This window comes from Lepidochelys kempii, chromosome 25 (genome assembly GCF_965140285.1).
Source record: "Lepidochelys kempii isolate rLepKem1 chromosome 25, rLepKem1.hap1, whole genome shotgun sequence".
Taxonomy (NCBI): domain Eukaryota; kingdom Metazoa; phylum Chordata; order Testudines; family Cheloniidae; genus Lepidochelys; species Lepidochelys kempii.
The window spans coordinates 15,915,034-15,929,843 of record NC_136404.1 but is presented as its reverse complement, the minus strand read 5'-3'; the positions used below and the strand labels follow the sequence as shown (position 1 = coordinate 15,929,843).

At 44.0% G+C, this 14,810-nt stretch overlaps 1 protein-coding gene across 17 annotated transcripts in view; it reads right to left on the bottom strand.

The window, feature by feature from the left end:
* GNG7 (G protein subunit gamma 7) overlaps window positions 1-14,810 on the bottom strand; it is a 128,123-nt gene that overhangs the window by 50,794 nt on the left and 62,519 nt on the right. For 14 of the 17 annotated variants that reach the window (XM_073324379.1, XM_078850615.1, XM_073324375.1 and 11 more), the window contains one exon: window positions 1,762-1,787. The exons of the other annotated variants lie outside the window; for them this stretch is intronic. The gene's annotated coding sequence lies outside the window, so the exon portion shown is untranslated. The remainder of the gene's footprint in view (window positions 1-1,761; window positions 1,788-14,810) is intronic. 17 annotated transcript variants of the gene reach the window in all.

Genomic DNA, 14,810 nt, shown 5'->3' with positions numbered 1-14,810 from the left:
ATCTTTTTCTGAATCTACTATGCCATGGATGGGCAAACTTCTTGGCCTGAAGGCCACATTTGGGTGGGTAAATTATATGCAGGGCCATGAATGTAGGGCTGGGGCAGGGGCTTGGGTATGGGAGGGAGTGCAGGGTGCAGGAGGGGGCTCAGGACAGGGGGTTGGGGTGTGGCCTGGCGCCGCTTACCTCGAGCAGCTCCGGGGTGGCAGAGGTGCACAGCAGGGCTAAGGCAGGTTCCCTACCTGCCCTGATCCTGTACTGCTCCCGGAAGTGGCCAGCATGTCTGGCAGTGGCTCCTTGGGGTGGGGCAAGCGGCTCTGCCGCACGCTGCCCTCACCTGTGGGTACCACGCCTGAAGCTCCCATTGACCGCAGTTGCCCGTTCCCAGCCAATGGGAACTGCAGGGGGGGGGGGGGCGGTGCCTGCAGGTGAGGGCAGTGCATTGAGCCCTCTGCCCCCACCCCCCCAGGGGCCACAGGGACGTGGTGCTGGCCACTTCCGGGAGTGGCATGGGGCCAGGGCAGGCAGGGAGCCTGCCTTAGCCCCACTGCACCATAGGGCTGGCAATCCCACAGGCCGGATTGAAAGCCCTGATGAGCCAGATCCGGCCTGTGGGCCATAGTTTGCCCTCCCCTGTACTATGCTCTTGGCTTCAGTGTCAGCCAGGGGCAGCAAGTTCTTCAGGTGAAGTGCGTGGTGTAGAAAAGGAGTTCCTTTCATTCGTTTTAAGTTTGTGGTCATTCAGCATTCTTGAACATCTCCTTGTTTGTGAATTTGTGGGAGAGGATAATTAGGAGCCCCTATTTGCACTTTCTACGTTTCTTCATTTTGTATACCTATCGTGTACTACCCCCACCGAATCCCAGTCTTCTCTTTTCATATGGAGCTTTCCCATGCCTCTAATCATTCTTCTTATTCAACCCTAAGGCTCTTCTGTATTCTTTTTGAGGCAGGGAGATCAGATACCCACACAGTATTTCAGGCAAGGACACACTACTTATATTTATGCTTTCTGGCATGTACTGCAATGTCTGGGAATTTGGCAAGATCTAAAAAAGCTATTTCAGTGTGCACTGCTCATCCTGCCCAACTTCTTACTGCAACCTAATGAATTCTAAAGATTTCTACAAGAATTTAGCCAGCCTGTGGCCAATAAGAGATTTTGTGCAATATGGATCTTTTGCAATTCAGCAGGCATAACCACAAAGGTAACTTGACAGAAAGGAGATAAGAGACAGCTTGGTCATAAAGGCTCAGAAGTGCCACATCCGGGGTGCTATGGATGTGAAGGGAGATAAGAGGAAAGCAGATACCCTGCAATATAAAATATGAGCCAAATAAATTTAGACACAGGCCCACAATGTACATTATGTGCCACAAGCAAGAGCAGGGCGCCAGTGAGCTGCCTCCCTTTCCTGTTGCAGGAGGAGGAAAATAGCTGATCCATGCAGTTTACATGTGAGGCAGAACCACTCAGCAGTAACCTGCTCTGCTTGTTAAGAATAGTCCTTTCAAGACCTCTTTTGAAGAGAGCTGTGTATGGGGCACAGACCAATTCAGCGAAGCCTTGTCCTATAGGTCTAATGATATGGTCAGTTTAAGGTTCAGTTCTGTTTGAACTATCAGAGTTGTTAATGCTGAGCAGTACTACAGACCAGAAACCATTCCTATCAGACAGAGCTGTATGCCATGGAATGGCATGCCAATTTTAGTTACATAGTTTTTAAGAAAAGGGCTCAAAATGGCCAGTGTGCACATACCTTTCCTCACTGTTCCTGGATTATTCCTGAAAGAAAAAACATTGGACATTAGTTCTGCGTGATCATTTCAAGATAACACTTGTTAGCATCTAGTGCGCACTTACACCCTTCACAATGGAACTCAGAATGTTGCAAAATGTTGCAGTCTGCAACATCAGATACTGGAAGTCCCTGAGGTTATAGAAGCCTAATGGTATCTGATGACACAAACTAAAACTTCCATGAAGAAGGGTCACTTCAGTTGTACAGCATTCAGTAAATCACTTTCTAGCCAGGGGCTGAAAGTCAAAATGATAGAAGTGATGACCAAAGCTGAAGGCCGCAATGAGACATCCAAGGGCAAGAAGGTATTTGGGCATACAGCAGGGCCTATGCCTGAGGCACTCCATGTTGGCAGGGATAAGGGGGCAGATAAAGGACGTCACCAGCATGGCTCTGTAGTACTGTACATTTTTCACATAACCAGCATTCTTTAAGGAGTCAGTCTTTTTAAAAATGTATTCTGCTTCATAGTTTTAAAAACACAAGGGGGAGAAGAATGCATCAAGTTTATTTACCCACAGCTCCGAGTAAGATATTTAAGCAAAATCAGGTTGGCTTTGCATGGCATTAAAGATGCTTAATGAGACTGTACTATAACTTCTAAGCAAAACTTTTAAACCAGAAATTTCCACTTGTCAACATTGACTGTGTCAGATACCTTTACAAGCTAAAAAGCTTTGTGTACTTCCAACTTTGGGCTCTAGTGTTAAAAAAGGAGGAGCAGAGGACCTGAAGCAAGCTGAAAGCTGGAAAACCATAACCTCCCTATCAAGCAAATTAACCGAAAACGGAACAAGTGACAGGAAACCACCTGATTTTCTGGCATGCTGTTTTATCACAGAGAGTAATGGGGGCAATGAGGGCAACAGGAAATTCATGTCCCACGATCAGCTCACTTGTCATGACCTAGGAAAAGGGTGGCCTTAGAAGGGTTTAATGGAATTTTACCCGTTTACTCAAATCATTTACACAAAATACATGTCAGAAACACACCTGTATTACTGAACCTTATGAACTTATGTCAGAAAACCTTAGCTTGCCATCCTGCTACAGGTTCAGTAGGTGCAGGAGCAAGTTTAATAACCCATGCATTCTCGTACATCCTTATATGTGCATCTTACATTAAAGTATCTAATTTATCTTTCCATCATTTTTACCAGTCTCTTTTTTAAATTAGGAAAATCTAACTGACTGGTCAGTTTCATCTGAGCTGCACAGTCTCATGCACTAGCTGAATTCTATAAAGTTTAGGTCGTACACGCGGCACAAGTGTCACTTAAAAAACCTTTTCAATATAAAACATGTTATGGAAAGATTTCTATTGGCTGTAGGCTTTGCAAAAAAACCCCACCTAATTTCAAAAGAAAAAAGTTTGAGACCAAATTTGACCTGGCCATGTCCCTTTAATCCCCAATTTGCACTCTTGAAATTTGAAGTTCTAATTTAACTTGTTAAAAAAGAAGAGCAAAACAGACAGGTTTCTATCGCATGGAACAGAATTTTGCAATTGTCACAGTGTTGCTAAAGTGACAAACTGAAGACAACCAATGGTCTATCTACTACAACAGTGTCTAAGAGCAACCAGTGTTGGGTAAATTGCTGAGGAAGGCACGAACTTCCCCAGAATTCACCTAGCTTTGTAATACTCCAAGACAAATGAGCATGATCATTGGCTATGGAATTTTTTTATCCGGGAGAGCAAATTACAATGCAAAAAGTTACCAGTGCATTTTTACAACTGAAGTACTACTGCCATCTGCCAAGTTGATTTCAACTAGTGTAATGAACTCTGTTCTTACAGCTGATGGAAAATACAATCAATACCGGCTGTTACAAGAATACAAGATATGGACAGTCCAGCATTTTCTCAGGAACTTCAAAATAATTTTGACACTATAATCCCACCCACCCTATTGCAGCTTACATCTTAAAACCTGATGCACAAGCATATGAGAAACACAGCCAGCAGTGTCAGGTACATGTGCTAGTACTCAATATTTTAAAACCCTCTGCAGTCCAGTTTCAAGGAAGAGCACCTGTTCATTTCTTGAGGATACACCTTCAACAATTCAGCTAGTTGAGAGTGGTTGGAGATGAGGAAAATGTATTACAATAGGTAAAAACAGCCAGATATATGTTTAATTTCTGTGTGGTTCAGTGTCAAAGTTAATTTGTAGCACTGAAGTTAGTTGATCAAGATTGCTCAGCCTCTGCCAGTGAGATGAGGTTTCAGTTCTCTGGAGAACTACTGTAAATCTCTGAAGAGAAGGGTGGAGGGGGGAACAAAAAGATTTGTAAAAATTAATGGAATTTTTCCCACAACTGCTAGAGAATGTTTTTCAGGCATTTAGCCAACACTGCTTTAGAGTGTAAAAAAGCATGTGGGCTTTTCACAGCTCTGTACTTGAACATTAAAACAAAAAAAGGCAGGCTCAGTGAGGCACCTAGGCAACAGTCACTCTGATGCAGGAAAAACTACGTCAGTGGGCTGCATCACTGCTGAGGCTCTGGGGTTGGGGAACCCTCCTACAGTATATCACTACCCACACAGTGAGTTCAGTTTACTGTTCTTGTCCTCAGTTCTATAGGCTCAGCGAGGAGGAGGAGGAGGAGGAAGAGCAAAAGCAAAGCACCACTTTTCACTTGAGTGAAAGGACAAAACTGACTCACACACTTACACACACGAGTAATAAGGCAAACCAGTGTGTTTGTAAGGTTAAATAAAAAGGTAACACTGCAAAGGACTGAACTGTCACATGCTAAGTTAAACAGACATTGAACACACTGCAAGTTATCATTACGTACAGGTTCTTCTAAATTCCACTTTGAGACCCCCAAGGGGTGGCCACTGAACAAAAGATACAACAAATCCCACATCTCCTTCTGCGTCTACACAATACAGTGGCAACTTTGTTGAGACTCCTGGTTTAGTGTGTTAAAATTAGGCAGGATGATTTTGGTCCTCATGCTGGTCTGTCCCCCACCAGAGATTTCTCCAACTTGTACTCACAGGTGACTATTTCTATTCAAACTGAGCAAGCCAGAGCAGTACATTTACAGCATAAATACTTGATTTAACACCAAGCTTTTCCATACAATTTCATTTTACTATAGGACATTAACTACCTGTTAGAGACTTGTTTTGCAACTGGCTCCCGACTGTCTGCAGAACTTAATTTAAGCATACAAAAAAGACAGGATTTAACTAAACCAGAAGTGCAATTTCTAGCAATCATGTTTTACTCAGAAAACTGATTCTCAGTGCCTCAAATTTCAATAATTAGTTAAAACAGGAGTTAAGTCTCATTTCCTCCCTCTCTTTTAACCCTTTCTGATCTCCAGAATGAGTCTGGGGATAGCCTCGTGGACGCAGATCTAAAGTTCACCCCACTAGTGTCATAATGCAGTAATGACTTACACTGAGTCATTCCAGGACAGACTTTTTTCTTATTCATCCTGGGAAAATGAAGAAGAACAGCAGGAGAAAGAGCAACCACTCAGACAAGCAGTGTGTCACCACTCAGAATACTGCTGCACCTTAATTTGCCACAGGTACCCGTATCCGATGTATCCGATTCCAGAGTATGGACCATGTTGACTTGTTAGTGGCGTTTTTTTCAATAGGCCAGAAAATCTGAGGTTGCTAAATGGTGCCATAAGAGATTATTACTGAGAAATTCACAAGTTATTTACATCCGTTCAAGGAGTTTTGCTGTGAACATACAGATGACTTTAGTCTGTCTGTGTGGCCACTGGTTTCATGCAACAGATCCCTTACATTAAAAAAATGTGATCTTGACAACAGAATTGCTTAACTCCGAAAGCACATGGACTCTGCTATGCCACTGTTTTGTTCCCAAGAGTAAGCTAGAATCAGTGTTGGTATCTACAGCACAAATAGCATAATTAGTTCTGAAAATAGTCCCCAGAGTAGAGAAAGCTTGAATTTAATTTAGGGACATTTAAGGTATTTTTCCTACCACAGTTCAAAACAAAGAACTTTGTTTCTATAGTAATTGGAAACTGTACTAAAACAATTTCCTCTCTATTGGCTGCACAGTAGTTTATTGCTGTAGGGTGGGTCGTTGATGTTTAGTGATTAAAGAGACATCTGTTTAGGGAAAGTATCTGCTTATAAAACATTTTGGACCCTGCAAACAGGCTAATCTTAGCAATGTCCTACTGAAGAAAGTTTATTCATAAGATTCAGATTGCACTTGTTTTAACTAGAACTGGTTTAGAGAAGACAATGCAATATCAGCTGGTCTCTTCAACATGTGTTTTTAAACAGCTTTAGACAGTGAGCTCTTCAGAGTAGAGACTGTGTATTGCTCTACCCAGTACCTAGCACAAGCTGGCCCTGATCATGCTTGATCCATAGGCACTACTGTAACCATGATTAATAATATCTGACATGCTTATAGAATGCCAGAATGAGAAGTGCACAGTTGTTAGCAGCAGTAGTTCATCTCAGAAAGAAAGGATTCCTTTATATTTAGAGATAAAAGCAGGGCAGCCTCCGTGGTTATTTGCTCCGTCACAAAGTCATAACAGTCTCTGGAGAACAGCCATCTTTTCAAAATAAGAATAATTATGAATGTGTGAAAGCTTAGGGGTGCGCCGTCTTGTCGGTACCGAGTGGAGATTATGGTCAGCAGCTTGCAGAAGCAACAATACACAAAGGAGCCATCATTTAAAAAAAAAGTAAGTAAGTGCACAGGAACCAATCATAACACTGCAATTTGAGACTGGATGCAAAAATGGGCATTCACATTTCACCTCAATTTGAGTCTTAACTAGATTATACCTTGAACGTCCAATGTCTGCAACATTAAAATTAAAACAAAGGGTCAGCAAAGGGGCAGACTGTGTGTTTTGAAAAGATCCTGTATATAGGTGCATTGGAGGTGGCTGACAGCTATTTTGACATTAAGTATTTCTAGGGCTAAAAACCATCAGGAAGAACATGCATAAGTCTTCAGTGTCTTGCTCCCTTCCTCCACCCTCCCACTTTATCCACCCCCTCTATAAAGTCACCATCCTGTTCAACTTCAGAGTAAAACTGCCACACATTCCACTCAGAGTGGGCTGTTTGTCAAACTTTGCCTACATTTGTCAGCTGAGCAGTTGAGGCTAGTGAGTCGCACTGCCTACTCCCCCGGCCTGGAGGAATCAGTGCCCTGTGTACAAACCTCTCTCCACTGCACGTGAGGTTTTGTTTTTGCAGCAAAAGGTTCAGAGAAATAAGAAAATACATCATCTGAGATTCATATTTAATATACCCGCAGACAACAAGTGCGTGGCAGAGCTGAGGGGAAGATTTAAAAAAATCCACTGGGACGTGCTTCTAAATCCACTAGGTGCCTTTGAAAATCTAATCTTAATCCATGAAGCTATTCTCTTAAATCAGACTCATTCAGATCTCAGAATCCTGAAGGAGCAAGTTCATACAAAAAGCTACTTAAGTCTTTTCAGGGAATGCTGTATTCTGACCATTTACAAAGTGCTGTAACTGTTGTGGGTTATGAACTATAGGGTTCAGCATCCAAACTTGAGGCAAAATCCTGTGGGGGCACTGAGTGCCTTCAACTCCCGCTAAGGTCAGTGTGGGAGGAGGGTACTTGGCATCTCACAGGATCAGGCCTTTGGGCTCATCCAATGATTTTAATTACAATTACAAGCAGGGTGGAGGAGAAAGGTTAAAAGGAGAAAAAGGATGCTATGCGTATGGTAGTTTAGGGTAATTCTGGATTAAAAGAGCAAAAGGGTTTTACCTGAAAGAACAGAATAGGTCACAGCAAGGGGTAACCTTCAATTAAGTTTAAGTATTACTCAGACACACTGATGATCTTTCAGGGAATCGTTTAAGATTAGTTAAATTCTTTGCCTGGGATGACAGATAACGCAGCAGGATGCTGTAGCTCCTCCCTGCTTCCACATTGTGTCAACACCTAATTTAGGATAGAAACACGTGCTGTAATTTAAAGTGTGGGTAATTGCGATGGAGGGGATGTAATGTGAATGCCCCAGATACCATTCCTTTCTCTTACACAACTAGCTTGTAGAAAAGGTAAAAGGAGACGCAGAAAGCTAGGATGAGAAGCCAGGTGGGATTAGTCACTGAAGACTTAAAACACAATCAAAATATATTTAGTGCATGCATCCATTCACCCCCCTCCTTCACCATGCTCACACAAGGGATTTCAATATTCCACAGACATTAAGTGCGTAGCAGCCCAGCATTAAAGTAAATGAAGTAAAACTAATTCTCTGCTGGAGAATGTAATTGCTCTAACAACGGACAAGCAGCTTCCATGGAATGGAACTGACAATATGAAGGCAGATGATCAGGTCACTAGGAAACTGCTCCCCAGCATGGTAGGAAGAGAATAATGGCCTCACAGCAAACAAAATTTTCAATCTGGAATAATGGTTAAACTCCAATGATAGGAATATTGGTGTTTTTATTTGTCAAGAAGGAAGGAAGCCCTAGCCAGAAATACAAGGCAAGTTACAAAAATCAGTAGTAATGAGATGTGTCTGTTCTGACCCCTAGTGTTTTGTCATCAAATGTAAACATCCTTCAATTTTGCCACTAATGGGCGAAACAGCCCCTGAAGCTCCCTCTGTGCAAGGTCAGTTTCCCCTTGCCACACTACAAGTAGGAAGATCCTTCCATAACCTCCTAAGAAAAAGTGAGCTATGTTTCATTCCCCATAGAAATATTCTGGGTTTGAACATTGGTTTTGAGCACAATTATCAGATCCACAGCTCAACTCCCGAAAGAGTTCAAGGCATCTAACATGGGAAGTTACTACTAGTTCCAGGCCAACAGTTCAATGGCCAGCCTGGAAGGGTTAACAAGGCTGCTTTTAATCCTCCTCTTCAGTTTTCTGCAAAAACAAATTGTCACTTGTAACAGATATTTAGACTAAAGGTGCCCTATGCACCAACTGCCTCCTTTCAACCATACTTTAAAGAGATTCTAAATGCACCAGACCACCAGCTGCAGAGAAGTTACTATATTAAAAAGGCTTGAGCACCTCCCCCTCCTCTTCCCATTCAGTAATTCTAGGCAAATAAAAGATCAGAAATTCCAGCCTTATCTATACTGGGGATTTACCTTTGTTACACTCAGTGAAGGACAGCAACAGTTGGGTTTACACTGGTACAGCTCTCTTATGTAGGCCTGGTCTACGGGGGGGGGGGGGGGGGATCGATCTAAGATACGCAACTTCAGCTTCGAGAATAGCGTAGCTGAAGTCGACGTATCTTAGATCGACTTAAAATCCCTTACTTCACGTCCTCGCGGCGTGGGATCAACAGCTGCCGCTCCCCCGTCGACTCCGCTTCCACCTCTCGCCGTGGTGGAGTTCTGGAGTCGACGGCAGAGCGAGTGCGGATTGATTTATCGCGTCTACACTAGACGCAATAAATCGATCGCCAATAGATTGATCACTACCTGCCAATCCGGCGGGTAGTGTAGACATGGCCATAGAGAGGCTATAAACCACTTATTAGCACCAGAGTAAGCTTATGTCAGTTTCAAGTAGGGGTAAACTGCCTCTGAGGCAAATTGTGGCCTACAGCATCTTAGCTTTTCTACACCAAGGGTTTGCCCCAGAAGAAGCTATGGCTAAAATTCCCAGCATATACAAGGGCTCTGTAGAATACTAGTTGCTCCAATTATGGTAACATCTGCAGCTATTTCTAGGGTGCTTGCCCATAACATTAGCTACTGAGAGGTACAGGTGATGGCTAGTAATTTGTAAAGAATTTTGACAGTAGCAAATTTGCTGCTTACAAATGCTCAGAGAGCATTATGCATTGTGCATTCTTTGGCCTCATTAGTTTACAGATTCTGCAAGAGTGACTAATTACACAATCCCCCACACTTAAAAATACCACAAGCTAGTCCATCTGTAGCATCACAAGCTTGGGCACGAGACAGACTGGGATCAAGACTGGGCACAAGACCATAGCACAGTGAGATAGCTAGGAAGCAGTGGATGTTGAGCTGGGCAATCAGGAGGAGCCATGTGACATCTAAAGTGGCCTCCAGTTGTAGTGCATTGCTTCTCCTGTTGAAGATCTGTTCGAGGGGGACAGCTGAATAGCAGGATTTCTGACTCAATGCTCCTGCAAGCTCATTTTATGCTGTGGATTGTTCTACAGCTGAACCTTGTGGGAAAATACACACCATTTGCAAATAAACACCCATTAGTACCAGATGAATCAGTGTCAGTCAGCTCAGTCCCTGACTACTCCGATGCAGCAGAAATCTCATTTTCTGAAATGTCAGAGTAGGAGTTTGAAGCTTATTAATGCCTCATCAAGTGCTCGAATAGTCAGAAAAGCGAGGTAGTGTGCCATGTGTAAGTCAAGTCAATGCCAAATTTAGAGGCTGGGTGAGGATTCTGTTAGTCTCTAAAAGAGGATTTGTTAAAAATAAAAGTTCATTTGGTTACAGCATAATAAGGCACAACGCACTGTTCGGAGCCAGAAGCAAGCAGACACCTTCCCTTAAGTCCAGTTCTACACTATTTTCTGTCATGCTATGAAAAAGACAGAAAGCATCAGCTAACCCCATTCCAGTGGGATGCCTGGGGCTAGATGACTGAAAGATCAGCAACCCACTGGCTGAGAGGTCAATTCAAAACATGATTTAACAGAAAAAACATAGTGCAGAGGAGGCTTCAACGGGGAGTTCATGGCAAACCATGCAGCAGCAGTGATTGTTTAAATACTACAACTAAACTGAGTCACTGAAATGTAGCAATGGACAGCTGAGTCCAGGTTTGGTTTTACTGGGGGGACCCTGTCAATGCCTCCCCCATACACACACTCCCTCTAAAATCAGAACTAGACCCAGGCACCCTCTCCCAAACTCAGCAGATTAAACAAAAACAAAAAGTTATTTAAAAGTCACTTTAGAGGTAGGTATCTCACTTCAAATGGGGCGTACTTTAAACCTGCAAGAAGTGAATCATCACTGAGAACAGAAGAACGCTTCTGTACTCCTCACCAAAAACAAGTCAAGATCTGATGCCAACTAAAATTGGGGGAAATTTAGGACCTGTACTGCAACAGTAAAATAAGATGCATATTTAAACCCACACCTCCGTGGCTCAGAACTGCAGACCAGCAGTAAAGATATTCTGCTGCAAGACTAAACACTCAGCTTTATACGATACACTTGCTGGCAGAGTGAATCAAAGCTAAAAAAAAAATCTGATAGAAGCTGAAGATCTCCTCACACCGTTGCCAAAAATCATCCAAGCAAAACCAAGCACTGCATGAAGCTCTGGGCTTCCAAATGGTCTACAACAGGGGCGGGCAACCTTTTTGGGCCAAGGGCAACATCTGGGTGGGGAAATTGTATGCAAGGCCAGGGTAGGGGGTTGGGGTGCGGGAGGGAGTGAGGTGTGCAGGAATGGGCTTAGGGCAAGGGATTGGGGCAGAGGAGGGGTGAAGGGTGTATGAGGGGGCTCAGGGAAGGAGGTTGGGATGCAGAGTGTGGCAGAGAGCTCAAGGCAGGGGATTGGGGTGCGAGGTGCAGGCAGGGGGCTTAGGGCAGGGAGTTGGGGAGTGGGGTGCAGGAGGGGTTTGGGATCCAGCCTGGCACCGCTTACCTAAAGCGGCTCTGGGGTGGCAGCGGCACGCACCGGGGCTAGGGCAGGCTCCCTGCTTGCCTGCCCCCATCCTGCTCTGGGAAGCGGCCAGAACCACATCTCTGCACAGCCCTGGTGTGGTGGGGTGAGGAGCCACAGGGCTCCGCGCACTGCCCTTGCCACACCTCCAGGTACCTCCCCTGAAGCTCCCATTGGCTGCAGTTACCCGTTCCCAGCCAATGGGAGCTGCGGGGGGTGGTGCCTGGAGGCAAGGGCAAAGCACAGAGCCTTCTGCCCCCCCGGGCCGCGGGTGCCAGCCACTTCTGAGAGCAGTGCGGGATCTGCAGCACTACTGGGGGCAATCCTGCAGGCCAGATCCAAAACCCTGAGGGGCTGGATCTAGGCTGCAGGCCATAGTTTGCCCACCCCTGCCACACAGCATGTTAGAGTCCAGACATTTAATTAAGAGAGCGAGCAGCCATGGGACAAGAGGGAAGGTCCTCTCATTGATCAGAAACGGGTTAAAAGACAGGAAACAATGGGTAGGAATAAATGGTCAGTTTTCACAATGGAAAGATAAATAATGGCATCTCCCAAGGATCTATACTGGGACCAGTGTAGTTCAACAAATTCATAAATTATCTAAAAAAGGAGATAAACAGTGAGGTGGCAATGTTTGCAGATGATGCAAAATTATTCAAGCTAGTTAAGGCCAAAGCTGACTATAAAGAGTTACAAACGGATCTCACAAAACTGGGTGACTGGGCAGCAAAATGGCAGATGAAATTCAATGTGGATAAGTGCAAAGAAATGCACATTGGAAAACAATCCCCACTACACACACACAGAAAGATCTGGTGTTACTGTGAATAGTTCTCTGAAAACATCTGCTCAATTTACAGCAGCAGTCAAAAAAGCTAATCATGTTAGGAGCCATTAGGAAAGGGATAGATAACGACAGAAAATATAGCACCACTATGCAAATCCATGGTACACGCACACCTTGAATACTGCTTGCAGTTCTGGTCACCCAATCTCAAAAAAGGGCATATTAGAATTGGAAAAAGTACAGCAAAGAGCAACAAAAATGATGAGGGGAATGGAACAGCCTCCGTATAAGGAGAGATTCAAAAGACTGGGACTGTACATCTTGGAAAAAAGAGATGATGGGGAAGGGGGGAATAACTTTTACAGAGGTCAATAAAATCATGACTGGTGAGGAGAAAATGAATAAGGACATGTTATTTACCCCTTCACATACCACAAGAACCAGGGGTCACCCAATGAAATTAACAGGCAGCAGGTTTAAAACAAACATAAGGAAGCCCTTCTTAACACAATGCAGTATCAACCCATGGAACTCATTGCCAAGGGATGCTGTAAAGGCCAAAAGTATAACTGGGTTCAAAAAATAATTCAATAAGTTCAGAGGATAGGTCCATCAATAGCTATTAGCCAAGATGGTCAGGGACTCAATCTCATGTTCTTGGTCCCTAAACCTCTAACTGCCAGAAGCTGGGACTGGGCGATAAGAGAATGGATCACTCGATAATTGCCCTGTTCTGTTTCTTCCCTCTGAAGCATCTGGCACAGGCCACTGTCAGAAAACAGGATACTAGACTACATGGCCCGTTGGTTGAACCCACTATTGTCATTCTTATTCTTATGAAATTACTGTAGGGAAAAAAAAATTATGCCACTTCATAGCTGGAGCTGCTAAAGTGAAGCAGAGTTCACTGCTCCAACAACTTTGTTTTCCTTAGTGTGTTCCACATTCCTTTGACAACTGCAGACCATTAAAATAAATGGAACATTCCACTGAACCATTCCCCAGCATGTAAAAATAAAATTGACACAAAGGGTGGCCATAGTAACTGTTAAAGGTGGAAAAAAAACCAGAGTCAAATCTGCCTTCCCTTTGTTTTCAGATTTTTTTCCAATTAAAGGACTACTGTTGGTGAATGGTAAGAAATTAACACTCAGATTGTGGCAGGCTCAGATGTGCATTTATACAGACCGATTTTTTTTTTTTAAAGCCTTCAGAATGCTTGGGGCTAAGGTGCTACTCAGTGCAAAGTGTCTAATATACAATGCTTTAATCAAGCCTTGTACCATCATTGGGTTAGGTATTATCACTGTTTCACAAAGGGGTAAAACTGAGGCCAGTTACTCAAGGCCTCATGAAAGTCAATGGCAGAGGAATGAAACATGCACGTCCTGTTTCTCAGGCCTCTAGTCCCTCACCTCCAAGCCAGATAAACACGGTGCTGTTCAGTGTGCATGGTGTCAAAAGGACTAGGCACTCAGCCCTTTTAAAACAAAGTGCCAATACACAGGCGCACCAAGCCTATCTTTAGCACATAAAAATGTACTAAGCCACTTAAAAGCTGAAACTTTGCAGGAGTTGCTAACGACATGCGCATGGTTTGTCAATGTTAAGGTCATAGAATCATAGAATATCAGGGTTGGAAGGGACCTCAGGAGGTCATCTAGTCCAACCCCCTGCTCAAAGCAGGACCAATCCCCAACTAAATCATCCCAGCCAGGGCTTTGTCAAGCCTGACCTTAAAAATATCTAAGGAAGGAGATTCCACCACCTCCCTAGGTAACGCATTCCAGTGTTTCACCACCCTCCTAGTGAAAAAGTTTTTCCTAATATCCAAACTAAACCTCCCCCACTGCAACTTGAGACCATTACTCCTCGTTCTGTCATCTGCTACCACTGAGAACAGTCTAGACCCATCCTCTTTGGAACCCCCCTTTCAGGTAGTTGAAAGCAGCTATCAAATCCCCCCTCATTCTTCTCTTCGCAGACTAAACAATCCCAGTTCCCTCAGCCTCTCCTCATAAGTCATGTGTTCCAGACCCCTAATAATTTTTGTTGCCCTCCGCTGGACTCTTTCCAATTTTCCCACATCCTTCTTGTAGTGTGGGACCCAAAACTGGATACAGTACTCCAGATGAGGCCTCACCAATGTCAAATAGAGGGGAACGATCACGTCCCTCGATCTACTGGCAATGCCCCTACTTATACATCCCAAAATGCCATTGGCCTTCTTAGCAAGAAGAGCACACTGTTGACTCATATCTAGCTTCTCTTTCACTGTAACCCCTAGCTCCTTTTCTGCAGAACTGCTGCTGAGCCATTCGGTCCCTAGTCTGTAGCGGTTCATGGGATTCTTCCGTCCTAAGTGCAGGACTCTGTACTTGTCCTTGTTGAACCTCATCAGATTTCTTTTGGCCCAATCCTCTAATTTGTCTAGGGCCCTCTGTATCCTATCCCTACCCTCCAGCGTATCTACCTCTCCTCCCAGTTTAGTGTCATCTGCATCCTTGCTGAGGATGCAATCCATACCATCCTCCATATCATTTATGAAGATATTGAACAAAACCAGC